We start from the raw sequence: 15,000 nt of genomic DNA on the forward strand, positions 1-15,000 counted from the left end.
CCCAAACACCGCCGAGGCCAGTCGCCGCCGCCGCAAGGGCAGCCACGCAGCCTGGCGAGAGGCATCGTCTCGTGTAGCGTCGCCCCCGCCCCAACTGGAGTGGCCCAGTTTTTTGAACGGGACGGGAACTGCGAAGCACTTAGACCGACGGCGGACTACGACGAGAACGCCTTAAGCTTCGCCAACGTTTCGCCAACTCGTGCGGGAGACTTTTTCCGCTTCGCGGCAAGTCGTCGCGCCGTGCTCTCCGCATCAACCGCGTACGCAGCGAACCGCAAACGTCGGGCGCAGCCTCCTCACCTCCCTGCGCTTTGCGCGCGAACGTTCCCTGTTCGCGCGGCAAAGCCTGGAGGAGGCACGGCCCCGCAGCGTGTTCGAGCGCCCGGTCTACGGGACACCCTGCTTACTTCGAGGGCAACAAGCGCAACGCAAGGCTGCGATCTCGCGCACTTTGCGCACGGCTGGAGAAGCTTTGCTGGCCGGCTTTCGCTCCTCGTGTTTACCGTGCGTTAAAGTTGCGCGTCCGTGGCTCTCGCAGCTCTTGCGCGCCCGGTCGCAGAGAGGAGTACGCAACCTCGACCGCACTTTCCCTGCAGGCTTCCTTCCGACTCGAAGTCCTGCGGCGGTCTCAACGAGGTGCCACATCCTCAATGCAGTCGGTCGCCCCCGTTTCGGTTGGGCTCTGGCACGACGGTCGCCACCGTCTCGCCCTTGAGTGGCCGCTGTTGGCGCTCGCTGTGAGGTGTTCAGCGTGCTGTCCGTGTTGCCGACGCGGTCAAAACGAGTCGACGGCTCACGTTCCCTTGTGCGCCGAAGGCTCTCTTGATATGTGATCCGACCCTCAGACAGACGAAGCCAAGGGAAGACCCAAGGCCGCAATGTGCGTTCAAAGAATCAGTGCTCAGTGTGTCCTGCAATTCACACCAAGTCTCGCAGCTGGCTGCGTTCTTCATCGACCCGAGAACCGAGTGATCCACCGCTTAGAGTCGTGAAAAAGTGTTTGTTCAATTCCGTACAGTCAAAACCAAACGTTTCTGGCACTCGGCCAAACAGTGGCCAAGAAGGGCGCTTTTCAGCGCACGCTTGGACTCCAAAACTCTGCCGCGCCTTTTTCGGCTGCCGCAAATCGAGCAAACGGTGTGTTTCGGACGGCGTTTCGCTTTCGCTACTTGCGAGTGCTTTCGTGGTCCACCCCTCTATAAATACTCGGGAGGCGTCGAAGCCGGTTCTCCAAGCCGGACCCGTAGGTATCGTTGTGTGCTCGCTCTCATTGGCCCGCCTAACCAGAAAATGCCTGCGGTACACCCATTTGGATAAGAGTGCACGCAGATGCGGGCCTCGACGGCTACACATTTCCTCGGGCGGCCGCCTCCCGGCCTCCGTGGAGCGCGGGATGCACGGTCCCATCGACAAGCCTCTCCCGTTTTTACCGTGGCGTCGCGGTTCACCACGGCAGGCGGGTCGGTCTCCTCCGCATAAAAAGGGGGACCCCCGCTTTTTGTTCCACGAAATCGCACAAGCTTTTTTCGCATCCACGGTTTGCCACCGCACACCAAAATGCCGATCCGGCTGCCTACTTTAGCCAACAGGTGGAGCCAGGCGCGCCGTACTTGCGCGGCACTTCCCACGTCCACCGAAGTCGGTGCCAAGGACCACTTTCGGCGCCGGAGCCGCGTACGAGCCTACTCGAGGCGGAAGAACGAAGCCAGCAAGGGCCTGGCCGCAAGTGCGTTCAATTGTCGGGACGTCCAAGTCCCTCGTTCTTCCGTGCTTCCTCTTTCGGCAAGTCGTTGCGGCACCTTCCCAAAGCGCGCAGACCCGCTAATCGCGACGAGCGCGACGTGGCCGTGCCGCCTTTCCCTCGGCAGCAAGCAAAACGCCTGGCAACGTCGACGCTCCCCTAACCGCGATCTCGCACCGTGTTTCGTGTGGCGAATTCAAAAGCCGGCCGGCGCTGCTGCAACCATTACGGTCGGTACGCATACGCCGCGGAGGGCGGGACGGTCATCGGAGCGTGCGGTTCCTCCATCGAGTACTGCGCACCTCGGCCGTCGCATCGCCGTGCCATGACCGGCCGCGCGTCAACGCGAACCGGTGCCAGCGAGATCCCTCGCCTGCAAGAACCGACCGGCAGCCTCCGTCACCCGAGGACGCGGAGGCGCTTGCCGCGGACGGCGGGACGGTATGCACTGGTGCACAGCGGACCCGTCACATCGCCAGTTCCTTGACCGACCGCCGACGCTTGTGCCGTTCCTCTCGTACTTGGCAGTCGCCGCGCGATTGTCGGGTCTCGTTCTTGCACGCTCGAACGGTCGGGAGGGCACTCGGCTGGCGTTTCGGGAACGCGCAGCCTCGCCTTCTACCGACGTAACCACGACTCGCCGTTCGCGCTCCGCCGCTCCTGTTTACAGTACTAGGCGGTCCCGCAGCGGTCGGGTCGCGCATTTCGAGCGCTTCGAGCCACGGTGCAGTGGCGGGTCGAAAGCCGACCTATGAGTGCGTTGCGCCGTTTGTACCCGCGTCCGCCACCTGGCCGACCGTCCAAGGTCGCGGTGTTGGCGTCCGCTGGGCGCAACAATTTGTCACGGGGTGCCGCTCCACATTCAGGCAGCCCCGTGGGGAAAAGCCGACCCCGCGTCCAAACGGGGTCAGCGGCAGAAAGTGTCGGGCGCAGACGCAGCTGAGGCGCTCACCCTTCACAATCCGTTAATGATCCTTCCGCAGGTTCACCTACGGAAACCTTGTTACGACTTTTACTTCCTCTAAATGATCAAGTTTGGTCATCTTTCCAACAGACCGGCGCAACCGAAAGGCCGCGCCGGACATCGGTCCGAAGACCTCACTAAATCATTCAATCGGTAGTAGCGACGGGCGGTGTGTACAAAGGGCAGGGACGTAATCAACGCGAGCTTATGACTCGCGCTTACTGGGAATTCCTCGTTCAAGGGGAACAATTGCAAGCCCCTATCCCAATCACGAAAGAAGTTCCACGGGTTACCCAGTCTTTTCAGACAGGGATAAAGACACGCTGCTTCCTTCAGTGTAGCGCGCGTGCGGCCCCGGACATCTAAGGGCATCACAGACCTGTTATTGCTCTGTTTCGTGCGGCTAGGAGCCGCTTGTCCCTCTAAGAAGGTTGTAAGGTGCTGGGAACCCCGCACCTATTTAATAGGCTAGAGTCTCGTTCGTTATCGGAATTAACCAGACAAATCGCTCCACCAACTAAGAACGGCCATGCACCACCATCCACCGAATCAAGAAAGAGCTCTCAATCTGTCAATCCTCCCAGTGTCCGGGCCGGGTAAGTTTTCCCGTGTTGAGTCAAATTAAGCCGCAGGCTCCACTCCTGGTGGTGCCCTTCCGTCAATTCCTTTAAGTTTCAGCTTTGCAACCATACTTCCCCCGGAACCCAAATACTTTGGTTTCCCGGAAGCTGCCCGCCGAGTCATTTGAGTAACTCAGGCGGATCGCTGGTTGGCATCGTTTATGGTCAGAACTAGGGCGGTATCTGATCGCCTTCGAACCTCTGACTTTCGTTCTTGATCAATGAAAACATTCTTGGCAAATGCTTTCGCAGTAGTTCGTCTTGCGACGGTCCAAGAATTTCACCTCTAGCGCCGCAATACGAATGCCCCCGTCCGTCCCTCTTAATCATTACCTCGTATTCCAAAAACCAACAGAACAGAAACGAGGTCTTGTTCTATTATTCCATGCAAGTTTATTCAGGCGACTCGCCTGCGTTGAGCACTCTAATTTTTTCAAAGTAAAAGCACCGGCCATCTCGAGGCACACAATGAAGTGCACCAAGAAAGAACCGGCATGATGTTCAGTCCGAGCCGTCGCATCGGGTAGATGCACTACTCGTCTGGAACTGAGATCCAACTACGAGCTTTTTAACCGCAGCAGCTTTAGTATACGCTATTGGAGCTGGAATTACCGCGGCTGCTGGCACCAGACTTGCCCTCCAATTGATCCTCGTTAAAGGATTTAGAGTGTACTCATTTCAATTACGGGGCCTCAAAAGAGTCCCGTATTGTTATTTTTCGTCACTACCTCCCCGTGCCGGGAGTGGGTAATTTGCGCGCCTGCTGCCTTCCTTGGATGTGGTAGCCGTTTCTCAGGCTCCCTCTCCGGAATCGAACCCTGATTCTCCGTTACCCGTAACAACCATGGTAAGCAAGTAACCTACCATCGAAAGTTGATAAGGCAGACACTTGAAAGAAACGTCGCCGGCTCGTGGCCATGCGATCAGCACAAAGTTATCCAGAGTCACCACACACAATACGGGCCGAAACCCGATCGATCTTGGTCTAATAAAAGCACCCGTTACCCAAAGGGCTCCAGGCTCACTGCATGTATTAGCTCTAGAATTGCCACAGTTATCCAAGTAGGAAGAAACGATCTAAGGAACCATAACTGATTTAATGAGCCATTCGCGGTTTCGCCTTATTTCGGCATGTACTTAGACATGCATGGCTTAATCTTTGAGACAAGCATATGATTACTGGCAGGATCAACCAGGTAATCGTTCGACTGCGCGTCCGTCCTCGCCTTCGGCGGGCCGGACGCAGTCTGTGTGCGGCGGAGGCCACCTTCAGGCGCCCCAACACGCTTATTTTGCACTCCGAGATGACGGCGTTCGAGCTCGCTACGGCACAACCTTCCCGAAAGACGAGTGGGAGCCGTGCGGCAAGAAGCACGTTCATGCTCGCTCTTTTTCGTTGCATCGACTCGGTCGCGCCGTGCGGGTTGCCCAAGCCCGCTGCACTGTCGGTGGACCGGCCGGAACTAGCAACGGAGCCGAGACTGCAAAGCCGCCAGACGACGGGTCACGCCCGCGTCTTCGGCGCTTTCGCATCTGAATCGCCCGAGGACGACACGGAACACACCTCGATATCGTGGTAAAACGGCACCGTCCGACAACCAGCCCCTAACGCATCAAGCGGATGAGGCTGCAGACGACTGCCGTGGATTCCCCTGGAGCAGACCCGAGGACACGCTTGACGAGGCCGAAGCCCGCCGCATATCAGACACCCGGTCGCTTTCGCGTACGCCGCTCACGAGAACCCCCACATAATAGCAGCGATAAGTACCCAGACCTCCTTGGGCACTAATACGAGCGTACTCGAGAAAATTTCACCGCGGGTGTGCCCCGAAACGTGTGGCACGTTGAGCGTGCCACAAGTCTACGTCGCTCTCAAACCCGCCGAGGTCGTAGAATTTGCGACCCTACTCACGAAATTCCCACCGAGGATACGGCCGCAAACGTACCGCACCTTGGGTAGGCCACGAGTTTGTGCAACACTACGCTGACGGCACAGCACCGAGGTCGTGCGCGCACGCACGGGAAAATTCCGCCGCGGTTTCTGCCGAAAACGTGAGGCACCACGACTCTCCGCAAGTTCGCGTCGACTGCGAAAGACCGAAGTCGTGAACGACGTGTCCGCTACTCGCCGCCGACACGCTGGACACCAAACGTACAACGACTCGACGGCGTCGTAGAGGCCCACGACGCGGTTTTCCTTAACGACGTCTCGGCGTGGCACCGACAGGTTAGAACGGCCGACCAACGTTCCCTGTCCGCCGTTCGGCTCAGTCGAAGGGCTCGGCGACTTCGGCAACGCTGCGAAGCCGCACGGTGACGCACGCCATGTCCCCATTTTTTTTTTTTTTTTTCTTTCTGCGTCTGCCGGGGTGCCCCTATAATAGCAGCGATAAGCACCCAGACCGCCGTGGGTCGCTCGCCCCGGCTGACGTGGTTTTTCGTACTCCTGCGGCGGTCGCCGTCAAGCACGTCCAAATACGCTACTTTCGTGGGCGCATTCACGCTCTTTCGCTTCGCCGGAGTGCCAGCACTCACTCTGCCAAAAACGGCGAACATCCGAGCGGCGGTTCCCACTTTTGCGTCGGCGTCGCAAACCCCGCCCCGGCAGACGAGGTTTGCCGTACTCGTGCGACGGTGGCCGGCGGGCACGTCGAAAGACGCCGATATCGTGCGCGAATTGGCGCACCTTGGCTTCACCGGAGTGCCGCCACTGACTCCTCCAAAAACGGCGAAGATCCGAGCGGCGCTTCCCACTTTCGCATCGGCGTCCCGAACTCCGCCCCGGCTGACGCGGTTTACCGTACTCGTGCGACGGTCGCCGGCGAGCACGTGGAAAGACGCCGATATCGTGCCCGAATCGGCTCCGTTCGGCTTCGCCGGAGTGCCAGCACTGGCTCGGCGAAAGACGACGAACATCCGAGCGACGGTTCTCACTATTGCGTACGCGTCGCAAACCCCGCCCCGGCAGACGCACTTTGCCGTACTCGTGCGACGGTCGCCGGCGAGCACGTAGAAAGACGCCGATATCGTGCCGGAATCGGCCCCGTTTGGCTTCGCCGGAGTGCCAGCACTCACTCGGCCACAAACGGCGAACATCCGAGCGGCGGTTCCCACTTAGCCGTCGGCGTCCCGAACTCCGCCCCGGCAGACGCGGTTGCCGAGCTCGTGCGACTAGCGACCGCGAAGCCGTCTCGCGACGCCGCTTTCGTGCGCGGCTCCCACTGCGACCTGGGTCACCCGAGGTCGACGAGCAAGAAAGAATGTCGAAAAAAAATTTTTTTTTTTTTTGCGTCTGCCGGGGTGCCCCTATAATAGCAGCGATAAGCACCCAGACCGCCATGGGTCGCTCGCCCCGGCTGACGTGGTTTTTCGTTTTCCTGCGGTGGTCGTCGTCAAGCACGTCCAAACACGCCACTTTCGTGGGCGCATTCGCGCTCTTTCGCTTCGCCGGAGTGCCAGCACTCACTCTGCCAAAAACGGCGAACATCCTAGTGGCGGTTCCCACTTTTGCGTCGGCGTCGCCAACCCCGCCCCGGCATACGCGGTTTGCCGTACTCGTGCGGCGGTGGCCGGCGGGCACGTCGAAAGACACCGATATCGTGCGCGAGTCGATGCTTCTTGGTCTCGCAGGAGGGCCGCCACTCACTCCTGCAAAAACGGCGAAGATCCGAGCGGCGCTTCCCACTTTTTCGTCGGCATCGCAAACCTCGCCCCGGCAGACGCGCTTTGCCGTACTCGTGCGACGGTCGCCGGCGAGCACGTCGAAATACGCCGATATCGTGCCCGAATCGGCCCCGTTTCGCTTCGCCGGAGTGCCAGCACTCACTCGGCCAAAAACGGCGAACATCCGAGCAGCGGTACCCACTTAGCCGTCGGCATCCCGAACTCCGCGCCGGCTGACGCGGTTGCCGAGCTCGTGCGACTAGCGACCGCGAACGCGTCTCGCGACGCCGCTTTCGTGCGCGGCTCCCATTGCGACCTGGGTTACCCGAGCTCGACCAGCAAAAAAGAAGGTCGAAAAAAAATTTTTTTTTTCTGCGTCTGCCGGGGTGCCCCTATAATAGCAGCGATAAGCACCCAGACCGCCGTGGGTCGCTCGCCCCGGCTGACGTGGTTTTTCGTACTCCTGCAGCGGTCGCCGTCAAGCACGTCCAAATACGCCACTTTCGTGGGCGCTTTCGCGCTCTTTCGCGTCGCCGGTGTGCCAGCACTCACTCTGCCAAAAACGGCGAACATCCTAGTGGCGGTTCCCACTTTTGCGTCGGCGTCGCCAACCCCGCCCCGGCATACGCGGTTTGCCGTACTCGTGCGGCGGCCGGCGGGCACGTCGAAAGACACCGATATCGTGCGCGAGTCGATGCTTCTTGGTCTCGCAGGAGGGCCGCCACTCACTCCTGCAAAAACGGCGAAGATCCGAGCGGCGCTTCCCACTTTTTCGTCGGCATCGCAAACCTCGCCCCGGCAGACGCGCTTTGCCGTACTCGTGCGACGGTCGCCGGCGAGCACGTCGAAATACGCCGATATCGTGCCCGAATCGGCCCCGTTTCGCTTCGCCGGAGTGCCAGCACTCACTCGGCCAAAAACGGCGAACATCCGAGCAGCGGTACCCACTTAGCCGTCGGCATCCCGAACTCCGCGCCGGCTGACGCGGTTGCCGAGCTCGTGCGACTAGCGACCGCGAACGCGTCTCGCGACGCCGCTTTCGTGCGCGGCTCCCATTGCGACCTGGGTTACCCGAGCTCGACCAGCAAAAAAGAAGGTCGAAAAAAAATTTTTTTTTTCTGCGTCTGCCGGGGTGCCCCTATAATAGCAGCGATAAGCACCCAGACCGCCGTGGGTCGCTCGCCCCGGCTGACGTGGTTTTTCGTACTCCTGCAGCGGTCGCCGTCAAGCACGTCCAAATACGCCACTTTCGTGGGCGCTTTCGCGCTCTTTCGCGTCGCCGGTGTGCCAGCACTCACTCTGCCAAAAACGGCCAACATCCGAGCGGCGGTTCCCACTTTTGCGTCGGCGTCGTAAACCCCGCCCCGGCAGACGCGGTTTGCCCTACTCGTTCGACGGTCGCCGGCGAGCGCGTCGAAAGACGCCGATATCGTGCGCTAATTGGCGCTCCTTGGCTTCTCCGGAGTGCCGCCACTCACTCCTCCAAAAACGGCGAAGATCCGAGCGGCGTTCTCCACTTTCGCATCGGCGTCCCGAACTCCGCCCGGGCTGACGCGGTTTACCGTACTCGTGCGACGGTCGCCGCCGGGCACGTCGAAAGACGCCGATATCGTGCCGTAATCGGCCCCGTTTGGCTTCGCCCGAGTGCCAGCACTCACTCGGCCAAAAACGGCGAACATCCGAGCAGCGTTTCCCACTTTCGCATCGGCGTCCCGAAGCCCGCCCCGGCAGACGCGGTTTGCCCTACTCGAGCGACGGTCGCCGGCGATCACGTCGAAAGGCGCCGAATTCGTGCACGAATCGATGCTTCTTGGTCTCGCAGGAGGGCCGCCACTCACTCCTGCAAAAACGGCGAAGATCCGAGTTGCGCTTCCCACTTTTTCGTCGGCGTCCCGAACTACGCCCCGGCTGACGCGGTTTACCGTACTCGTGCGACGGTCGCCGGCGGGCACTTCAAAATACGCCGATTTCGTGGGCGCATTCACGCTGTTTCGCTTCCCCGGAGTGCCAACACTCACTCTGCCGAAAGCGGCGATCATCCGAGCGGCGGTTCCCACTTTTGCGTCGGCTTCGCAAACGGCGCCCCGGCAGACGCGCTCGTGCGACGTACTCGTGCGACGGTCGCCGGCGAGCACGTCGAAAGACGCCGATATCGTGCTCGAATCGACCCCGTTTCGCTTCGCCGGAGTGCTGCCAGTCACGGCGCAGAAAACGGCGAACAAGTGTTTTTTTTTTTTTTTCCTAGAATTTGTGTTATAGAAGGCACATTTGATATCGGACGATAATTTTCAACTTTATCACGCGCACCGATTTTCGTGTAGAGGTTTGCAAGTTTATGGGAATTTCTCCACTTGGAATAATGCGATTTAGTAGTACTACGAGAACTTCATGGATGTACTCAAGGGTACGGGGCAAGTCAGTTACGTCAACACCTGCAGATTTTTTACACTTCAAACTGAAAATTGTTGGTTGTGAGTCCTCGTGTGATATTAAAGGCCGATTCGCTAACACATAGAACAAAGAAAGAAAGGAAGAAAAAACGCCCGCGCTCGCTCAAGAAACCTGGGTTCGCAACAAGTGGCAACAACAAGCAACCGAGCGAGTGCGCCAAAACCCGTGGCGGCCGAACAAACGCGAAGTCCCAACCGCGTCAGCCGGGGCGGCACGGGACAGGAAAAATCACTTCAGCCGGGGCGGCGGGGCACCGAATAAACCTCGTCACCTCGTCGCAGGATAAAAGAGGAAACAAAAAGTCTAAACAGCGTCTGCTGGAGCGAATGCGTAATAAAACAACAACAACAACAAAAAAAAAACACCCGCGCTCAAGAAGTCTGCAATCCTCACAAAAGGCGACTGTGACCGAGCAGCGTCAGCCGGGGCCGTGCGGAAACGGAAAAACCGCGACTACCGGGGCGTCGAGGCACCGAAAAATCCACTTCAGCCGCGGCGAAAAAAAAAAAACAAAAAGAAAGACGGAGGGGGGGGGGGGAACCACGTCTGCCGGGGCGAAGGAAAAAAAAAAACGCGTCTGCCGGGGCGAGCCCGGGTGCGGCACCACCGGGAAAACTGTGGCAAACAGACATGGCGATCGAGTGAGTGGGCCGCCAGCCAGGCTCAGCCAAAAAGTGCAAAGTCCGAACTGCGTCAGCCGGGGCGGCAAAAACCGCGTCAGCCGGGGCGGCGCAAAAAACCGCGTCTGCCGGGGCGGCACGAAACCGCGTCAGCCGGGGCGGGGCGAAAACTGCGTCAGCCGGGGCGAAAAGAAAAAAAAAAACGCGTCTGCCGGGGCAAGCCCGGGTGCGGCACCACCGGGAAAACTGTGGCAAACAGACATGGCGATCGAGTGAGTGGGCCGCCAGCCAGGCACAGCCGAAAAGTGCAAAGTCCGAACCGTGTCAGCCGGGGCGACGCAAAAACCGCGTCAGCCGGGGCGGCGCGAAAACCGCGTCAGCCGGGGCGGCACGAAACCGCGTCAGCCGGGGCGGCGCGAAAACTGCGTCAGCCGGGGCGGCGCGAAAACCTCGTCAGCCGGGGCGAGCGAAAAGGGGGGGGGGGGGAACCACGTCTGCCGGGGCGAAAGAAAAAAAAACGCGTCTGCCGGGGCGAGCCCGGGTGCGGCACCACCGGGAAGACTGTGGCAAACAGACATGGCGATCGAGTGAGTGGGCCGCCAGCCAGGCTCAGCCCAAAAAGTGCCAAGTCCGAACTGCGTCAGCCGGGGCGGCAAAAACCGCGTCAGCCGGGGCGGCGCGAAAACCGCGTCTGCCGGGGCGGCGCGAAAACTGCGTCAGCCGGGGCGAGCCCGGGTGCGGCACCACCGGGAAAACTGTGGCTAACAGACATGGCGATCGAGTGAGTGGGCCACCAGCCAGGCTCAGCCAAAAAGTGCCAAGTCCGAACTGCGTCAGCCGGGGCGGCAAAAACCGCGTCAGCCGGGGCGGCGCAAAAAAACCGCGTCTGCCGGGGCGGCACGAAACCGCGTCAGCCGGGGCGGCGCGAAAACTGCGTCAGCCGGGGCGAAAGAAAAAAAAAACGCGTCTGCCGGGGCGAGCCCGGGTGCGGCACCACCGGGAAAACTGTGGCAAACAGACATGGCGATCGAGTGAGTGGGCCGCCAGCCAGGCACAGCCGAAAAGTGCTAAGTCCGAACTGCGTCTGCCGGGGCGGCACGAAACCGCGTCAGCCGGGGCGGCGCGAAAACCGCGTCTGCCGGGGCGGCACGAAACCGCGTCAGCCGGGGCGGCGCGAAAACTGCGTCAGCCGGGGCGAGCCCGGGTGCGGCACCACCGGGAAAACTGTGGCAAACAGACATGGCGATCGAGTGAGTGGGCCGCCAGCCAGGCACAGCCGAAAAGTGCTTAGTCCGAACTGCGTCTGCCGGGGCGGCACGAAACCGCGTCAGCCGGGGCGGCGCGAAAACCGCGTCTGCCGGGGCGGCACGAAACCGCGTCAGCCGGGGCGGCGCGAAAACTGCGTCAGCCGGGGCGAGCCCGGGTGCGGCACCACCGGGAAAACTGTGGCAAACAGACATGGCGATCGAGTGAGTGGGCCGCCAGCCAGGCACAGCCGAAAAGTGCTAAGTCCGAACTGCGTCAGCCGGGGCGGCAAAAACCGCGTCAGCCGGGGCGGCGCAAAAAACCGCGTCTGCCGGGGCGGCACGAAACCGCGTCAGCCGGGGCGGCGCGAAAACTGCGTCAGCCGGGGCGAAAGAAAAAAAAAAAACGCGTCTGCCGGGGCGAGCCCGGGTGCGGCACCACCGGGAAAACTGTGGCAAACAGACATGGCGATCGAGTGAGTGGGCCGCCAGCCAGGCACAGCCGAAAAGTGCTAAGTCCGAACTGCGTCTGCCGGGGCGGCACGAAACCGCGTCAGCCGGGGCGGCGCGAAAACCGCGTCTGCCGGGGCGGCACGAAACCGCGTCAGCCGGGGCGGCGCGAAAACTGCGTCAGCCGGGGCGAGCCCGGGTGCGGCACCACCGGGAAAACTGTGGCAAACAGACATGGCGATCGAGTGAGTGGGCCGCCAGCCAGGCACAGCCGAAAAGTGCTAAGTCCGAACTGCGTCTGCCGGGGCGGCACGAAACCGCGTCAGCCGGGGCGGCGCGAAAACCGCGTCTGCCGGGGCGGCGCGAAAACTGCGTCAGCCGGGGCGAGCCCGGGTGCGGCACCACCGGGAAAACTGTGGCAAACAGACATGGCGATCGAGTGAGTGGGCCGCCAGCCAGGCACAGCCGAAAAGTGCAAAGTCCGAACCGTGTCAGCCGGGGCGACGCAAAAACCGCGTCAGCCGTGGCGGCGCGAAAACCGCGTCAGCCGGGGCGGCACGAAACCGCGTCAGCCGGGGCGGCGCGAAAACTGCGTCAGCCGGGGCGGCGCGAAAACCTCGTCAGCCGGGGCGAGCGAAAAGGGGGGGGGGGGGAACCACGTCTGCCGGGGCGAAAGAAAAAAAAAACGCGTCTGCCGGGGCGAGCCCGGGTGCGGCACCACCGGGAAGACTGTGGCAAACAGACATGGCGATCGAGTGAGTGGGCCGCCAGCCAGGCTCAGCCCAAAAAGTGCCAAGTCCGAACTGCGTCAGCCGGGGCGGCAAAAACCGCGTCAGCCGGGGCGGCGCGAAAACCGCGTCTGCCGGGGCGGCGCGAAAACTGCGTCAGCCGGGGCGAGCCCGGGTGCGGCACTACCGGGAAAACTGTGGCTAACAGACATGGCGATCGAGTGAGTGGGCCACCAGCCAGGCTCAGCCAAAAAGTGCCAAGTCCGAACTGCGTCAGCCGGGGCGGCAAAAACCGCGTCAGCCGGGGCGGCGCAAAAAAACCGCGTCTGCCGGGGCGGCACGAAACCGCGTCAGCCGGGGCGGCGCGAAAACTGCGTCAGCCGGGGCGAAAGAAAAAAAAAAACGCGTCTGCCGGGGCGAGCCCGGGTGCGGCACCACCGGGAAAACTGTGGCAAACAGACATGGCGATCGAGTGAGTGGGCCGCCAGCCAGGCACAGCCGAAAAGTGCTAAGTCCGAACTGCGTCTGCCGGGGCGGCACGAAACCGCGTCAGCCGGGGCGGCGCGAAAACCGCGTCTGCCGGGGCGGCACGAAACCGCGTCAGCCGGGGCGGCGCGAAAACTGCGTCAGCCGGGGCGAGCCCGGGTGCGGCACCACCGGGAAAACTGTGGCAAACAGACATGGCGATCGAGTGAGTGGGCCGCCAGCCAGGCACAGCCGAAAAGTGCTAAGTCCGAACTGCGTCTGCCGGGGCGGCACGAAACCGCGTCAGCCGGGGCGGCGCGAAAACCGCGTCTGCCGGGGCGGCACGAAACCGCGTCAGCCGGGGCGGCGCGAAAACTGCGTCAGCCGGGGCGAGCCCGGGTGCGGCACCACCGGGAAAACTGTGGCAAACAGACATGGCGATCGAGTGAGTGGGCCGCCAGCCAGGCACAGCCGAAAAGTGCTAAGTCCGAACTGCGTCAGCCGGGGCGGCAAAAACCGCGTCAGCCGGGGCGGCGCAAAAAACCGCGTCTGCCGGGGCGGCACGAAACCGCGTCAGCCGGGGCGGCGCGAAAACTGCGTCAGCCGGGGCGAAAGAAAAAAAAAACGCGTCTGCCGGGGCGAGCCCGGGTGCGGCACCACCGGGAAAACTGTGGCAAACAGACATGGCGATCGAGTGAGTGGGCCGCCAGCCAGGCACAGCCGAAAAGTGCTAAGTCCGAACTGCGTCTGCCGGGGCGGCACGAAACCGCGTCAGCCGGGGCGGCGCGAAAACCGCGTCTGCCGGGGCGGCACGAAACCGCGTCAGCCGGGGCGGCGCGAAAACTGCGTCAGCCGGGGCGAGCCCGGGTGCGGCACCACCGGGAAAACTGTGGCAAACAGACATGGCGATTGAGTGAGTGGGCCGCCAGCCAGGCACAGCCGAAAAGTGCTAAGTCCGAACTGCGTCTGCCGGGGCGGCACGAAACCGCGTCAGCCGGGGCGGCGCGAAAACCGCGTCTGCCGGGGCGGCACGAAACCGCGTCAGCCGGGGCGGCGCGAAAACTGCGTCAGCCGGGGCGAGCCCGGGTGCGGCACCACCGGGAAAACTGTGGCAAACAGACATGGCGATCGAGTGAGTGGGCCGCCAGCCAGGCACAGCCGAAAAGTGCTAAGTCCGAACTGCGTCTGCCGGGGCGGCACGAAACCGCGTCAGCCGGGGCGGCGCGAAAACCGCGTCTGCCGGGGCGGCACGAAACCGCGTCAGCCGGGGCGGCGCGAAAACTGCGTCAGCCGGGGCGAGCCCGGGTGCGGCACCACCGGGAAAACTGTGGCAAACAGACATGGCGATCGAGTGAGTGGGCCGCCAGCCAGGCACAGCCGAAAAGTGCAAAGTCCGAACCGTGTCAGCCGGGGCGACGCAAAAACCGCGTCAGCCGGGGCGGCGCGAAAACCGCGTCTGCCGGGGCGGCACGAAACCGCGTCAGCCGGGGCGGCGCGAAAACTGCGTCAGCCGGGGCGAGCCCGGGTGCGGCACCACCGGGAAAACTGTGGCAAACAGACATGGCGATCGAGTGAGTGGGCCGCCAGCCAGGCACAGCCGAAAAGTGCTAAGTCCGAACTGCGTCAGCCGGGGCGGCAAAAACCGCGTCAGCCGGGGCGGCGCAAAAACCGCGTCTGCCGGGGCGAAATAAAAAAAAAAACAAAGAAAAAAGCCCGCGCTTAATCAAAAGAAAACAAAGAAAAAAGCTTGCGCTTAATCAAAAGAAAACAAACAAAAAAAGTTCGCGCTTAAGCCTGGCGGTGGAACCACCGGGGCAAACAGACCTGGCGATCGAGTGAGTGGGCCGCCAGCCGGGGTGAGCCAAAAAGTGCAAAGTCCGAACCGCGTCAGCCGGGGCGGCGCGAAAACCGCGTCAGCCGGGGCGGCGCGAAAACCGCGTCAGCCGGGGCGGCGCAAAAACCGCGTCAGCCGGGGCGGCGCAAAAACTGCGTCAGCCGGGGCGGCACGGAAAAACGAAAACCGCGTCAGCCGGGGCGACATCAAAATGAGGAAA

General features: G+C 62.0%; 2 non-coding genes across 2 annotated transcripts; both read right to left on the reverse strand.

Moving 5' to 3' along the window:
- Positions 1-835: 835 nt before the first annotated feature.
- On the reverse strand, positions 836-988 carry LOC142795422 (5.8S ribosomal RNA). The gene has a single exon (XR_012893018.1). It is a non-coding gene; the product is annotated as a 5.8S ribosomal RNA (ribosomal RNA).
- Positions 989-2,707: 1,719 nt separating this feature from the next.
- On the reverse strand, positions 2,708-4,524 carry LOC142795426 (small subunit ribosomal RNA). The gene has a single exon (XR_012893022.1). It is a non-coding gene; the product is annotated as a small subunit ribosomal RNA (ribosomal RNA).
- Positions 4,525-15,000: the final 10,476 nt, after the last annotated feature.

Source organism: Rhipicephalus microplus, unplaced genomic scaffold, assembly GCF_043290135.1.
Source record: "Rhipicephalus microplus isolate Deutch F79 unplaced genomic scaffold, USDA_Rmic scaffold_669, whole genome shotgun sequence".
Lineage (NCBI taxonomy): Eukaryota > Metazoa > Arthropoda > Arachnida > Ixodida > Ixodidae > Rhipicephalus > Rhipicephalus microplus.